Here is a 17480-nt window from a genome sequence, read left to right as displayed (position 1 = left end):
CATATATACAGGGTTTTGTTACGTAAACACCAACGCTCACGTGTTTATCAACACCCTCACGTGTCTGTGACGACATATTGGTCAGTGTCCTGGCTTATCTTAGGTTACGTGGTTATGTAGGCATATCATGAGTCCCAAATCTAGAACTGTTTATATAAAAAAATATTTCGTCAAATAAGATCACACAGTAGTCGAACTCCGCTGTATAAGTTCCGGAAATAGCGATTACCGAAGCGAGTGATTAAAACACAGGTTTGAGGGCACTGATATAAAATGTGTGTTTTCACCATTCTAGGGTTTTTATATATTGTGTTATATGCCAAAATAAAATGAGCGATTATTTATTCAAGTCTTGCAATCGGTATATTTTTTTTATATATATTGATAGCCACTTCATAATCGTACATAATCAACCATTAATCAATAACACTGGTACTCGAACCAATCATTTTCATATATTCTAGTTTGGAAACAAATTGGTAACAAATTGGACGGATAATGGAATGCTTAATAATGGATAATGAAAAAAACATGTATGGAGAGAAAACCTAACGATTTTTGTGTAAAATTATTTTCTGTGATTTATACAATCATGTCTTTTAGTCGGGAGCTATTGTATGTTTTTTTATGGATGGTCGTAACATACATGGATTTACGATTCCTAGTGATTATATAGTCGATTACTAGGGATTTGTTGTATTTGTTTCTTCGAAATTGACATTTATTGCATGCGCCATGCTGTGTTTTCCAAACAAACATCTCGCTTCGACTATCGCTTGGAACTCATATAGTAGCGTGGGGTTCATGATAATGTTCACCTGTTGGAATGATTTGTACACTTCTCACAAACATGGTATAGCACGTGCTTGTATACTTATCTAACGCTGAAAAAGAAACACATTGAAGGACTTTTGTTATCGCCGATTTGGTATTTAGTTACATCAGTGACACTCAATTCCTATATGCTACATTATTCAAAAATGACTGATAGATAATGAGAGTGAATGCTTCCCCGATTGTAAGTTACCTATTGCTGAATAGTAGTACCATTTCTTCCCGCACTTTGGTAATATATACAAGCAGTATCGATATTTAGGGTATCGCCTAGGGTTTGCGTGAAGAATGTACATTTAATTGTGGACGATAAAAAAGCAATGATGTGATCAGAGATTGGTTATAACTATGAGGACACTTTACAGTGGTCATCGAATCCGACTGTTAACACACTCGGTTTTGCATAAAATTGTTCAAGTTTACTTCCATTAATTTCTTAAATTCCTGTGAGTTTTTTTTTATTTTTATTTATTTTATATTTTTTTTTATTTATTATTTATTTATAAATGTAACTCTTAAACATGTTACTGAACAAAGACTTCAAACAGCGAATATTTAACAAACCTGTGCTATAACATATGACACAGTACATCTTAAGAACTTTCTCAACAACAGATTACAATAGCTCCAGGATGTTATGACGTGCTCTCCATGACCGTATGACAAATATTAAATAATTCTCATAGTCTTGTTCCATAACTGTATGACAAATAATAAATAATACTCGTAGTCTTGTTCCATGAATATATGACAAATGTTAAATGATTCTCTTATTCTTGTTCCATAACTGTATGGCAAATGTTAAATAACTCTCTTAGACTTGTTCCATGACTGTAGGACAAATATTGTGGTGTATATGACATGACTCAGATTTCTGTAGGTTCACTTGTTATTTAGCAAATATACCCGGAGGAAGGTTCATCTTTTTACACTGAACTTCCCGGAGGAAATTAGTTATTCCTTTCTCTGAACTCCCCGGAGAAAGGTAGGTACTCAATTCACAGAACTCCCCGGAGGAAGGTAGTTAATCAATATTCACAGAACTCCCCAGAGGAAGGTAGTTACTCAATATTTACAGAAATCCCCGGAAGAAGGTAGTTGTCCAAAGACAAACAACATATGAAAATAAAGGCACAATAAGACATATGTACAATGTGTCCTTATAACTACATATGTCTTATTAAAGACTTAATCTATTTTAGTACCCTCAATACTTTGATTTCAGTACACAAAATTGACAAGAGATATAAAATGTAAATAATGAGATATGAGTACAAAATTACAGGAGTAATTACCTGGATTTCCTTTTTGACAATATTTGTATATATGAACACGCTATATATGCATTCACCTTCAGACAGAATGTCTCAAAGTACATTATTTATAATAAATTGTTATCTATAATAAAGTTTGCCTCATAAGACGTTCCGTCCTATGTAATTATACGAGGACGAGTTGAGTAAATTATAATTCGACCAAAACAGTAATAATGTCTTTCTAAAAAGCGTATACACCTAATACCTATAATTCAACATATGCTATAATAAAGACGCTTAAATATGACTTACGAGCACAGAACATGTGCTCCTGCAGACGATAAATGATCAACGATAATCAAATGTCTAGAAATGGCAAATAAACTAAAATACAAAAAGTGTAAATTTAGGAATATGACAAATATTTAATAATTCTCAAAGTCTTGTTCCATGACTGTTGGACAAATATTTAATAATTCTCGAAGTCTTGTTCCATGACTGTTGGACAAATATTTAATAATTCTCGAAGTCTTGTTCCATGACTGTTGGACAAATATTTAATAATTCTCGAAGTCTTGTTCCATGACTGTTGGACAAATATTTAATAATTCTCGAAGTCTTGTTCAATGACTGTAGGACAAATATTTAATAATTCTCAAAGTCTTGTTCCATGACTGTAGTACAAATGGTAACTTATTCTCGTAGTCTTGCTCTATGAATGTGTGAAAAATATTGAATAAATCACGAAATCTTGTTCGATGAATGTATGACTAAAGTTAAATAATTCTATTAGTCTTGTTCTTTGAATGTATGAGAAATGTTAAATTAATCCCGTAGTCTTGCTTCATGACTGTATGACAAATGTTAAATAATTTTGGTAGTATTGCCTTGTAAATGTATGATCAATGTTAAATAGGTGTCGAAATCTTTAGGAAACATTGACTCTCGATTCTCGTATGGCTGATGTGGCAATAAACCAGTGTACATCCACTTTTGTTTGTTTTTGGTCAAACTGTTATGGTGTATTTCACTTTTAAGTCTTTAATCATAATTTTGTATATCATGATGTCATTGAGGACCTCTCTGAAAAAAGTGTCAGCAACAATAATAGTTACCACTTTTTAGTTATATAACTGGAACACGATTAAAAGGTTATTGAAAACAGAAGTAGGGACAAAGATGTGTATATAGCACCTTAGGAATACAGATCAGCAAATAAATTCGAGCCATAGAGACACTGTATTATAAATAGACTCTAACGGTCACTATTCGTCGGTACACTGACCGGAGTTATTACTTGATCAATCTTAATGATCGTTTATTGCATGTAGCTTTGTCAAATATTGATTTCCACGAATATATGATGAAACACAATTACCATTGTGAAGAAGTACCCACTGTTTCTAACCTATTCTACTGAACACGAACCATGCGACATCTCATAATTCAACAACTTACTGAATATATTGTTATTTACAGAGACCACAGAACCAAATGATTTTCCTTACACGACAATGTTAACGTTTGCCACTGTCAAGGTTAAATGGAGTTTTTAAGTCTAATCACCTGTCACTGATTTTAAAGAATAATGACATCTCGCATACATGTGAATAAAAATAAATTAAGATCTACCATCTTGTTAAAAATTTATGTGGGGGTGCCAGCTTATGATGAATTTCTCACCAAAAAAATAACCAACATGTTCATAAAATTCCAATATTGATTATCTCCCCCTGTCAGAAACAGACTTGAAAGAATTTTAATTTTTTATATATATATTACATTTACATGTATTGCCCAACCCACACATTAAACATTTGAAACTGATGCGCCCTGAATACCCAATTAGCAGGCTTCGAAACATTTACCTCTCTATGAAATTTTTTGCCAACAAGGGGATTTCCAGGATTCTATTTTTGGTTTGATTCTGCGGTCCCGTACACAAAAATAGTCCAAACCTTTAAATCACATGAACGCTACTCTACGTAAGTGCGATATACTGTGATCATTTCTAAGATTTAATTTCGCTATTTGGGAAACAGTGAATATGCCCTTTTTGTTTACTGATTATACAAAGTATTGCTTCATTAGGTACTAGATTTTAAATGCTTTATTAGATTGTACAGTGTAGCTGGTTTGTTAAGTTTATGCCACAAGTTAACATATAACGTTGTCGATTAATACGTTCCTTTGATTGGCTGATATAGTGGCGAAATAATTTAATTGGCTGATATAGTGGCGAAAGAATTTGTTTGGTTGATATACATTGTAGTGGTGAAAGAATTTGATTGGCTGATATAGTGGCGAAATAATTTGATTGGCTGATATAGTAGTGAAAGAATTTGATTGGCTGATATAGTGGAGGACGAGTTTCTAAGATAATCTTTATTTCAGTTATTTAAATGGATTAATGCATTAATATAGTAATCCATTTCCACAGTACTGACCTGATTGTGTTACAGTATCCACTACCATTGTATTTGAAAACAAATCTTTCAACGTCTCAGTCATGTTTATTTAACCAGAGGGAAACATATTGTATAATACAAGATTATCTAATCGCATTAAAAATCATTAGAGAGATAGCATCGGAACTCTTTTATCCTTGGATAATCCCATTGACATTTTAAAACAAGAAAGCCGACTGTGAGTGTTTAAAATTGCATGTCTAACTAATGTGTTTGAGTGTGATCTGTGACATCTATAGAATCGGGACACGGCGGATGTGACCTGATGCTTGGTTCAGATGCCTTCCTACTACTGTTTGATGTATACGAATAGCTGCTTTTGAAACTGTATGATCTGTGATAGTATCAATACATCAAAAGCTAACCAGTGACCGATCTTGTTAAAGTGGGAAAATCCCCCGGAGTATAGGTTGTCTAATAGTATGTAAATTACTTAGGAGGTTATAGATTTTTAATTGTTATGTCACGTTTCAACAAGGAACAATGTAAAGTAGCTGTCAACAAGTGCATTAAAATAATGTCAATCTAATGTTTTCTTTTTTCTTTTTATAATTGTTAGTCGTTAACTAGCATTTGAAAAATGTAAAGATAACTTGAATATTGTATTAATATTATGGAAATGTAACTAAACAATCTGAGTATTCTCTAAATATAATTATTACGCTGCCATATCAACCAATCCAAAGCGACGTTATACATGGCGACGTTATTTTTTACGCTAACAGTGATTTAATTGCATAATGTTTTAAGCCAATGAAAATACTTGTTGCATGCTAAAAAATTAATTTAACAAATTTGATGAAACATTAATCAGTGGGAAATTGAAAATGGCCACAGGGCATTATATAATACGGGCACAGAACATTGTATAAAACGGGCACAGAACAATATATAACATGGGCACAGACCATTGTGTAAAACGGGCATAGAACATTATATAAAACGGGCACAGAACATTATATAACATGGGCACAGAACATTGTGTAAAACGGGCACAGAACATTATATAAAACGGGCAAAGAACATTATGTAAAATGGGTAGCACGAACATTATATAAAACGGGCACAGAACATTATATAACATGGGCACAGAACATTGTGTAAAACGGGCACAGAACATTATATAAAACGGGCAAAGAACATTATGTAAAATGGGTAGCACGATTTATTGTAATTATGTTACATTTATCCTACAGTAAATATCGTATACATCAAACAACCATACACCTACATACTTATTTACAAATATCAATGATTGGGAACTAAAGTATCAACTACTCCGTTTACAGTGAATTCCTGCATGTGATTTTCAAACTGCAGTTGCTTCTGGGCACAAGAATCTGCATCCCTGATAATCCAGAAGTTACTATCACTGACGTTGTATCCACCCCTTTATTGAATATGTTGCTTTAAAGGTGTGTGTCGCTCTCTTTAAAGAAAGTCTCTGCAGGTATGTGATAAAATAGGTCAGTATTTTTCTCCAGAACTAGAGTTTCTAGAATGAGGAATTTGATAATTAGTTACAGTCTATATTATTTGGACCTACATGTATTTTATTGACAATGTAGGCTTTGCGGGGCCGCGGTGGCCGAGTGGTTAAGATGTCTCGACATATTACCACAAGCCCTCCACCTCTGGGATGCGGGTTCGAATCCCATGTGGGGCAGTTGCCAGGTACTGACCGCTGGTCGGTGGTTTTTCTCCGGGTACTCGGGCTTTCCTCCACCAACAAACCTGGCACGTCCTTACATGACCCTGGCTGTTAATAGGACGTAAAAATAAACAAACCAAATCCAGAACTACCTCCGGTTTTACTATGATATAGTCCATGAGTGGATCTAACGTAATTGATTGTAATCCCTAGAGTTTCTAGAATGAGGAATTTGATAATTAGTTACAGTCTATATTATTTGGACCTACATGTATTTTATTGACAATGTAGGCTTTGTTCAGAAGGTTTGGGATCTAGTTTTAAATACCCAAATGAAGACAATATGTGTGTTGCTTTTTTTAGAAATAGGGTTGATACCGCAGGAAGGACAACACTTTGTATAGTCGCTTTGGACGTTTTGAAAGGAAAATATAACATGTGCGTATCGGCATTTCAATGATATTTACGTGAAGACCAAATAGAAATATAGTTATCAATACTTCATTTTTGCTCCGTTTCACATGGAATTCAAATGAAAAAATGTCGCTTTTGAAGACTTTCGTCATGATTCGAGTCAACAAACCACAGCAATTCTTATGATAAGCATTCAAGAGTTCATTCCCATTAAATACGAAACTTATATTATACAAAAACGGAAGAACCTGGTTTAAATAGTCTATAAAAAGTAGTAACTTGATAGGAAACTGGTTCGTTAGCTTATTGAACATTGTTAATGTATCTATATTCTAATTCGATATTCTCAAGCGAACATAAATATTTTATCCTTAAAACACAAACACTCGAACTGTAGTAAATATACATTTGTATGTTTAGATCACTGTACATGTATGGGTAATAGTCCTGGATCGGGCATTGAAACAACTGATATGTCGTCATATAAATAGGATTACGTTCCGTTCTAAAACAATAATTTAAATAAAATTGCTAATTGTAAAAAATAAACTATGACTTATTGCAAAACAACATTATTCATCAGATATATTATGACATACACTAAATCTAATTGAATTAAATTCAGTGAATTTTATTACATTCTATCTAATTATCTATCTTATTGAAGAGCGTCTTATGTCAGCAACATCAGAAAATAGCTTTCAATAAAACCAAATTTGAAGCTGCACACATCAATACAGGACTCGAGAAGAAATTACAATTAAACTCAAATAGTTGTAATGTACAATTGCTTGTCTGTATCACAAGGACTCTACGATTTATTCTAGGCATACATAAAATGGTAATTTGACACAACCAACGAAATTATTACTCCTGCCGTTTCGATGTCAATGACACAGATGAGGTATGTTGGTACGATATCGATACCTCACTTCATGGGCCACATATCACCGCTATAGACACCAGTATTAAATCATGTATAAGCAAGTGATGGTTATTAACCAAATAGGAGGTATGCATCGGTGTACAAACACTTGCAGGTTGTGAATCTTGAGCTGCGAAGTACAAACATAGAAATGATTTTTAAATGTACAGAATACAAAAAGATATTTTCTAATCTTGATTCATTTTTTTTCCTTAAAATTTATGCAATTGTGTGTTTTATATTAATTTATTTCTTACACCACCAATCTAAACAACTCATCCTAAATTTAACTATGCTATCGATTGCTAGAGATTGAAATTCGTTTCAAGACCTAGAGTGATATTCCTAGCCAGTCTAGCTTGTCACTCGAAACAAAGCTTCCAAAACAGTACCTTGATATTCCATTTCACACCCGTAATTGCCTTTTACATATTTAAGCCGATATCTCTCTTAACGGTATAGCCACTTTGAGTTCTAATCAGTATTCGGTGGTATACTCTAAATATAACGGTTCATTAAAACTATATCCAGCAAACTAGAAAATGTTCTGAGTAGATTTGAATCAAACCTATTCTATCTGTATCGAATATATATATTGGGATCCAGCACAAATTGTCCAACTTATTTTAAGCCTTCTCCCAATACATGTACAATTTATTCAAAACATACAAAACATGATGACAATTTATTTACAAATGTATATTTGGAGAGGGGGAGATACATGTAGATGGAGAAGGAAAATGGAGGCAAAAAAAACAAAAAAAACAAACAGGCACAGTAAGATATACAGATAGGCGGGGAGGGGCGAGAGAGAGAAGGGGAATGAAGTTTCGTAATCATTTCTGTAAAGGATGTGATTTACTAGAATAGTATATTTTCGATGTTGCTTTTGACGTTTATATGCGGCCAATGGAACAGATCGTAACATTTTTTGTACTAGGAGATCAGTAATTTACCGCATAACTCTTTGTTTGATTGGAGTTATTATTGAGTATATTTCCCGTTACAATGGATGAGCTCATGTTAGTTATTGAATACTACGCGTTACCTGTTTCGAGCACGTGAGCGAGTTAGCATTTGGCTATCAACCTTCGTCCGTGTATAGCATTGTATATCAACTAGTAACGTGTCTTTGAATACGGATACTGTTGTTGATAATATGTCTAATAATGCTTATGATGCATCATGGTAATATGTCAATACCACTTGTTAATGAATCTGTAGATTCTGTTGAAATCAATGATTTTTGTAAGAAGTTTGGGTTGAAACATTATAAGCAATTTATACCCGTATCTTTTTAAATGCTCCACATTTCAGTCTGTATTATTCGTTATTCGTTTTTTTCGATAGTTCTGTGATAGTTCTATTAAGTCTTCACAAAAACAGTTACTATCATTGAAAAGAGCGATCATTGTTTTCTTTCAAAATCATACTACACAGCTATACAAAATGCAGTCACTATAAGACGATAGCAGCCCCGTTTCAACACAAATGACACGACATGTCTTTAATAATATTTTTGAAATCCTTGAAGGCACATTTGCATACATGTTTGCATTATGTATACATCTTCCCCTGGTGTGTCACTGATGTGTGGAACACGTCAAAGCTAAATTATGAGGTGTCCCGAAAGGAACATAACAACTTCAAATTTTCAGTCAGCCAATTGCAATGAGATTAAAGCAATTGCCACACATAAGATGCCGCGTATCCAGATAAATCACCGACCCACAGACACACCTTAGACATGTCTTACGTAGAATTTGAATTCTAAATTAACCCGGAGATAGTAAGCTATTAGTACATATGTAATATTCACAAATTTAAGAGAAAACAAGAAACATTTTACAAGATATAGATACATCAGTGTGATGCATGCCATTGATCCTATCGGTAACTATCTACATGATATGTTTGTCCTTCTTCTTTAAGTACCCTTGATGGCGAGTATTAGCTATCTAGGTCACCTGATAATGCATCTTTATCATGGTAAATATTGTCGCATCGTGTTCAGTGTTAACTTTACTGATATCTTAGGGTGTTTCTTAGCTACAGTGTATATTTCACACTCTGAATTTAGATTTTGTCGCCATTACTGAAATTGTTCACAACAAAATGGAGATTCGCCTCGATGGGAAGAAAGCCTTGGTGACAGGAGCTGGGCGAGGTATAGGTCGAGGGATTGTCGAAGGCTTAGTTAAGTGCGGTGCTGACGTTTATGCCCTAAGTATGACACAAACCAATTTGGATGACTTAAAATCAGAGTTTCCATCTGTGCACATTGTACAAGTCGATCTTTCGGATTGGGAGGCGACGCGAGCCGCCGTGGAAGGCATTGGCACACTTGACCTAGTTGTGAACAACGCCGCAATATCGCCGCCGCCGACGCCATTCGTCGACACCGACAAAAAGACGTACGAGGATGTCTTCAATGTTAATCTAATGGCGGCTATCAATGTAAGTCAGGTGGCTTCGCGAAGCATGCTGGCTAGTGGGAAAGGTGGAGCTATCGTCAACATCTCCAGTGTCAATGCTTTTATTGCAATCAACCAGACTTCGCCATACAACATAGCCAAGGCTGGACTCGATATGATGACCAAGTGTATGGCGATGGAACTGAGTCCGGCAATACGGGTAAACTCCGTCAATCCTACCGTCTGTATGACAGCCATGGGGAAACACCATTGGTCCGACCCTAAAAAGGCAGATCCGTGGAAAGCCAGGCATCCCATGGGAAGGTTTTCAGAGGTCGAGGAGGTTGTGAATACAGTCTTGTTCCTGCTCAGTGACAAGGCATCCTATACTACGGGGGCTTGTATCCCAGTAGACGGAGGACTGCTTAGTAACTAAGGCGGTGGGATAATTAGCTTGCAGTTGATGGAAGTGCGGCTTACCTCTGGTAATCCATGACTTATCGCATTGGTACATGTGGCGTCAACCACAAGATACTACATATACTTTGTAATGATTTTGGGATGAAAGCATGAGACCGACATTGTGCATGTAATCTAAATTTGCTTTGTTACATGTACATGGACAAGCTTTCTGTAACTTTTCACTCTAACTCCTGGATTTGGAATTATGATTTTGTTACAGATGGTGTGACAAAATCACTGGTGTGAGAAGGGTACCTCAACTTAATGATAGTAAGCTACACTTTTTTCCCACAAAAGATTTTTCTTCTTTTGTATATTTTGCGAACCTTTCCAAGTAGCTCAAAAAATTGCATGATGTCATTTATGATACATACAAACAATTTATCAAATTTATTTGTTCAACTGCACCAGACTAGACCGGCATGCACAGATTTAGAGTATACATGGACCTTAATTCATAAGTTATATTAGTTAGATTAAGACACGGTTAAAGTTATATGTGCCGTATTTTTCATACTCACGAATCACATTGAGATTTTATTATGTTATTCATTACCAAAAGTTAACAACAATTTGAGAATAGCAGTACTTTTAATGCATAGGTTTTAATTTTACATGTACAAATAAGAGCTGAAAATGATTTTTGGCATTACTGCGAAAATCATTATATCGAATTGAAATGACTACATACGGTCAAACCATGAAGCCAAAATGTGGTCTACAATTTCATTTCACGTTTGCACAGTGTTGGTAGAAATTGTAATCTGACTTCCCCTTGTATATTTCTCCCTAAATGTACATACGGTATAAAAAACACATTTTTACGGCACATAATTTCTGTCTTGTAATTAACGTTTATATGGCATCTCAAGTCATTTTAATGGTTTCCATGGCTCAATTCATCAAACCTTATCGTATTCAATAGGTTCATGACGAAAAAATAGCATGTGAAAAAATTTTGCCCAGTTACGACACATATAACTTTAAACAATACCAGTTGCAGGTTTGATTTTTAAGACAACAGAGATCTTAAATACCTTGTGTATATGTTTTCTGGAAAGACATACGCCATACTATGTATTTAAACAGCGTTAACCTCTAAAGGGTTATCGTACATGGCTGCATTTGGATGCATTTTAGTCAATAAAAATGATGTTATCATTCTGTCAACAAATGTTTTTATGTCGTTAGATCTACCCCCATCCTCGAAAGTCGTTAGATCTTATTTGCATTAGATACTCTATAACTATCACTGTCGTTAATCTACCTTCCTCGATACCCCAGGGATAACTTTCACTGTCGTTAGATCTACCCCCATCCTCGTTATACCCCAGGATAACTATCACTGTCGTTAGATCTACCCCATCCCGTACCCAGGGATCCATCCTCCTCGATACTCCAGGGATAACTATCACTGTCGTTAGATCTACCCCCATCCTCGATACCCCAGGGATAACTATCACTGTCGTTAGATCTACCCCCATCCTCGATACCCCAGGGATAACTATCACTGTCGTTAGATCTACCCCCATCCTCGATACTCCAGGGATAGCTATCACTGTCGTTAGATCTACCCCCATCCTCGATACCCCAGGGATAACTATCACTGTCGTTAGATCTACCCCATCCTCGATACTCCAGGGATTACTATCACTGTCGTTAGATCTACCCCATCCTCGATACTCCAGGGATACTATCACTGTCGTTAGATCTACCCAGGGATACTATCACTGTCGTTATCTACCCATCTCGATACCCAGGGATTACTATCACTGTCGTTAGATCTACCCCAACCTCGATACCCCAGGGATTACTATCACTGTCGTTAGATCTACCCCCATCCTCGATACTCCAGGGATATAACTATCACTGTCGTTAGATCTACCCCCATCCTAGATACCCCAGGATAGCTATCACTGTCGTTAGATCTACCCCAATCCTCGATACCCAGGGATAACTATCACTGTCGTTAGATCTACCCCCATCCTCGATACCCCAGGGATAACTATCACTGTCGTTAGATCTACCCCATCCTCGATACTCCAGGGATAACTATCACTGTCGTTAGATCTACCCCCATCCTCGATACTCCAGGGATAACTATCACTGTCGTTAGATCTACCCCCATCCTCGATACCCAGGGATAACTATCACTGTCGTTAGATCTACCCCCATCCTCGATACCCAGGGATTACTATCACTGTCGTTAGATCTACCCCCATCCTCGATACTCCAGGGATAACTATCACTGTCGTTAGATCTGCCCCCATCCTCGATACTCCAGGGATTACTATCACTGTCGTTAGATCTACCCCCCTCATACCTCGATACTCCAGGGATAACTATCACTGTCGTTAGATCTACCCCATCCTCGATACTCCAGGGATAACTATCACTGTCGTTAGATCTGCCCCCATCCTCGATACTCCAGGGATAACTATCACTGTCGTTAGATCTACCCCCATCCTCGATACTCCAGGGATATACTATCACTGTCGTTAGATCTACCCCATCCTCGATACTCCAGGGATAACTATCACTGTCGTTAGATCTGCCCCCATCCTCGATACTCCAGGGATAACTATCACTGTCGTTAGATCTACCCCCATCCTCGATACCCCAGGGATAACTATCACTGTCGTTAGATCTACCCCCATCCTCGATACTCCAGGGATTACTATCACTGTCGTTAGATCTACCCCCATCCTCGATACTCCAGGGATAACTATCACCGTCGTTAGATCTGCCACCATCCTCGATACCCCAGGGATTACTATCAATGTCGTTAGATCTACCCCCATCCTCGAAACTCCAGGGATTACTATCACCGTCGTTAGATCTGCCACCATCCTCGATACCCCAGGGATTACTATCAATGTCGTTAGATCTACCCCCATCCTCGATACTCCAGGGATAACTATCACTGTCGTTAGATCTACCCCAATCCTCGATACTCCAGGGATAACTATCACTGTCGTTAGATCTACCCCAATCCTCGATACTCCAGGGATACTTAGATCTCCCCCCCGATCCACTATCTGTCGTTAGATCTACCCCCATCCTCGATACTCCAGGGATAACTATCACTGTCGTTAGATCTACCCCCAATCCTCGATACTCCAGGGATTACTATCACTGTCGTTAGATCTACCCCCATCCTCGATACTCCAGGGATTACTATCACTGTCGTTAGATCTACCCCAATCCTCGATACTCCCAGGGATAACTATCACTGTCGTTAGATCTACCCCAATCCTCGATACTCCAGGGATTACTATCACTGTCGTTAGATCTACCCCCCATATCCTCGATACTCCCAGGGATAACTATTTCATCACTGTCGTTAGATCTACCCCATCCTCGATACTCCAGGGATAACTATCACTGTCGTTAGATCTACCCCCATCCTCGATACTCCAGGGATTACTATCACTGTCGTTAGATCTACCCCCATCCTCGATACTCCAGGGATAACTATCACTGTCGTTAGATCTACCCCCCCATCCTCGATACTCCAGGGATAACTATCACTGTCGTTAGATCTACCCCCATCCTCGATACTCCAGGGATAACTATCACTGTCGTTAGATCTACCCCCATCCTCGATACTCCAGGGATAACTATCACTGTCGTTAGATCTACCCCCATCCTCGATACTCCAGGGATTACTATCACTGTCGTTAGATCTACCCCCATCCTCGATACTCCAGGGATTACTATCACTGTCGTTAGATCTACCCCCATCCTCGATACTCCAGGGATAACTATCACTGTCGTTAGATCTACCCCCATCCTCGATACTCCAGGGATTAACTATCACTGTCGTTAGATCTACCCCCATCCTCGATACTCCAGGGATAACTATCACTGTCGTTAGATCTACCCCCATCCTCGATACTCCAGGGATAACTATCACTGTCGTTAGATCTACCCCCATCCTCGATACTCCAGGGATAACTATCACTGTCGTTAGATCTACCCCCATCCTCGATACTCCAGGGATAACTATCACTGTCGTTAGATCTACCCCCATCCTCGATACTCCAGGGATAACTATCACTGTCGTTAGATCTACCCCCATCCTCGATACTCCAGGGATAGCTATCACTGTCGTTAGATCTACCCCCCATCCTCGATACTCCAGGGATAACTATCACTGTCGTTAGATCTACCCCCATCCTCGATACTCCAGGGATAACTATCACTGTCGTTAGATCTACCCCCATCCTCGATACTCCAGGGATAACTATCACTGTCGTTAGATCTACCCCCATCCTCGATACTCCAGGGATAACTATCACTGTCGTTAGATCTACCCCCATCCTCGATACTCCAGGGATAACTATCACTGTCGTTAGATCTACCCCCATCCTCGATACTCCAGGGATTACTATCACTGTCGTTAGATCTACCCCCATCCTCGATACTCCAGGGATTACTATCACTGTCGTTAGATCTACCCCATCCTCGATACTCCAGGGATAACTATCACTGTCGTTAGATCTACCCCCATCCTCGATACTCCAGGGATTACTATCACTGTCGTTAGATCTACCCCCATCCTCGATACTCCAGGGATTACTATCACTGTCGTTAGATCTACCCCATCCCCTCCAGGGATCTATCACTGTCGTTAGATCTACCCCCATCCTCAGGGATAACTATCACTGTCGTTAGATCTACCCCCATCCTCGATACTCCAGGGATAACTATCACTGTCGTTAGATCTACCCCCATCCTCGATACTCCAGGGATTACTATCACTGTCGTTAGATCTACCCCCATCCTCGATACTCCAGGGATAACTATCACTGTCGTTAGATCTACCCCCATCCTCGATACTCCAGGGATAACTATCACTGTCGTTAGATCTACCCCCATCCTCGATACTCCAGGGATTACTATCACTGTCGTTAGATCTACCCCATCCTCGATACTCCAGGGATAACTATCACTGTCGTTAGATCTACCCCCATCCTCGATACTCCAGGGATAACTATCACTGTCGTTAGATCTACCCCATCCTCGATACTCCAGGGATTACTATCACTGTCGTTAGATCTACCCCCATCCTCGATACTCCAGGGATACTATCACTGTCGTTAGATCTACCCCCATCCTCGATACCCCAGGGATTACTATCACTGTCGTTAGATCTACCCCCATCCTCGATACCCCAGGGATTACTATCAATGTCGTTAGATCTACCCCTATCCTCGAAACTCCAGGGATTACTATCACCGTCGTTAGATCTGCCCCCATCCTCGATACCCCAGGGATTACTATCAATGTCGTTAGATCTACCCCCATCCTCGAAACTCCAGGGATTACTATCACTGTCGTTAGATCTACCCCCATCCTCGATACTCCAGGGATAACTATCACTGTCGTTAGATCTGCCACCATCCTCGATACCCCAGGGATTACTATCAATGTCGTTAGATCTATCCCCATCCTCGAAACTCCAGGGATTACTATCACCGTCGTTAGATCTGCCACCATCCTCGATACCCCAGGGATTACTATCAATGTCGTTAGATCTACCCCCATCCTCGAAACTCCAGGGATTACTATCATTGTCGTTAGATCTACCCCCATCCTCGATACTCCGTTAATATTACTGTCGTTAAATCCACCTCTAGACTATCCTCGATATTCCAGGGGTTACTATCATTGTCGAGATATCCACCCCTGGACTATTTCATTGTAAAAATTGAGTCAGTTCGGGAGAAAATAACTGACCAATGCAGAAATTTCGTTTGAAGATTACAAGGAGAGCGACATCTAACTCCAAAGAAACACATAGTCAACCACTGTATACGTAATTCCATTCTTGTGATGTACATCAAAGGACCAAACTATCTGCCCATCTGTTATCGAAGACGGAGACTTCAGTTTTACTTTGACATAAATCACTATTGTCAATTCACAATATCTCGGTAGGTTTTAATATATAATATTACAGATTAATTTATCATTATACATGTATTACACGTGTATGTTTGACAATTAACTGTTCAACAACACTTTTACCGTTTCAACCTGAAAAAAAATATACAAAGCCACACTTGTTTGTTTCGGGGAAATAATGCATGTCGGATTTTGATTTCTATGGTGATAAATGAACCTTGTGGTCGCTGTATTTGTGTGTTTCGGTTGCTTGTGATATCGACACCAGGTGGAAAGATTAATTTTAACACTGTATGTAACTTATCCTAAATTGAACCCAGTATACACACATGTACACTGTACATACATGTATATATGCTGCCTTGCATAAAATGATTCCGGAAGTTAGGCCATTTTTTTTATTAATAAAACCTACCTCTCTCCCCCTCTGGTGTATGGATTTATCAATGACGGTGGTTAGAAGATTTAACACAGGGAAATTTGATGGATATTTTTAAGGCCAATGATTATTATTTTATCACTCTAACCTCAATGCAAATTACTTGTTGGATAAATGAAGCATTCACCCAAATGAATTCAGTATTTTATAAGTGGTACAACTAATGACGTTACGCGATTAAGAATAGAAAATTGAATTTTAAATTTCCAGGTACCAAAGATTTATACTTGTAGCACCTTATCAAACTTTAGTTTAACCCCGTAAGTGTCTGAAATGTTAAATCAATTCGGAGTTAGTGGAAATCAAGGACGTCTCACTTATAAATCCTTGGTGGAAATACACATGGGTAGTTGTAAACATTGTAATACACAAGGTCTGTTTGGTTAATACTATCGTCTAATTAATCAATTTAATTAATTGATTATCAACTGTCCCAACATAGAATTGGCGATAGCGATAATAATGTTAATATGTATTTTTAACCTGTATTATTTAGAGAAGAGAGGGATTTGTTACTCAATGAACAGGATACATTGTACCGTCGATGTTTTAACTCCGCTGACTTCAACAGCGGAAATACGTTCTTATATATATACTCTACACAAGTCTTATGTGACCCGCTCGTGCTGTGTATCATTTTAACAATAAGACACTGGTCCCAGCTGAGTTCATCACCTACGGAAACGTACGTAACATCGCCCCACTGC

At 38.0% G+C, this 17480-nt stretch overlaps 1 pseudogene; it reads left to right on the top strand.

Moving 5' to 3' along the window:
* Nucleotides 1-9569: 9569 nt before the first annotated feature.
* On the top strand, nt 9570-11585 carry LOC138333672 (L-xylulose reductase pseudogene; annotated as a pseudogene).
* Nucleotides 11586-17480: the final 5895 nt, after the last annotated feature.

The sequence above is a fragment of the Argopecten irradians genome, chromosome 10 (genome assembly GCF_041381155.1).
Source record: "Argopecten irradians isolate NY chromosome 10, Ai_NY, whole genome shotgun sequence".
NCBI classification, from domain to species: domain Eukaryota; kingdom Metazoa; phylum Mollusca; class Bivalvia; order Pectinida; family Pectinidae; genus Argopecten; species Argopecten irradians.
The sequence above is the reverse complement of the archived record's forward strand: the minus strand, read 5'-3'. Positions and strand labels throughout refer to the sequence as shown.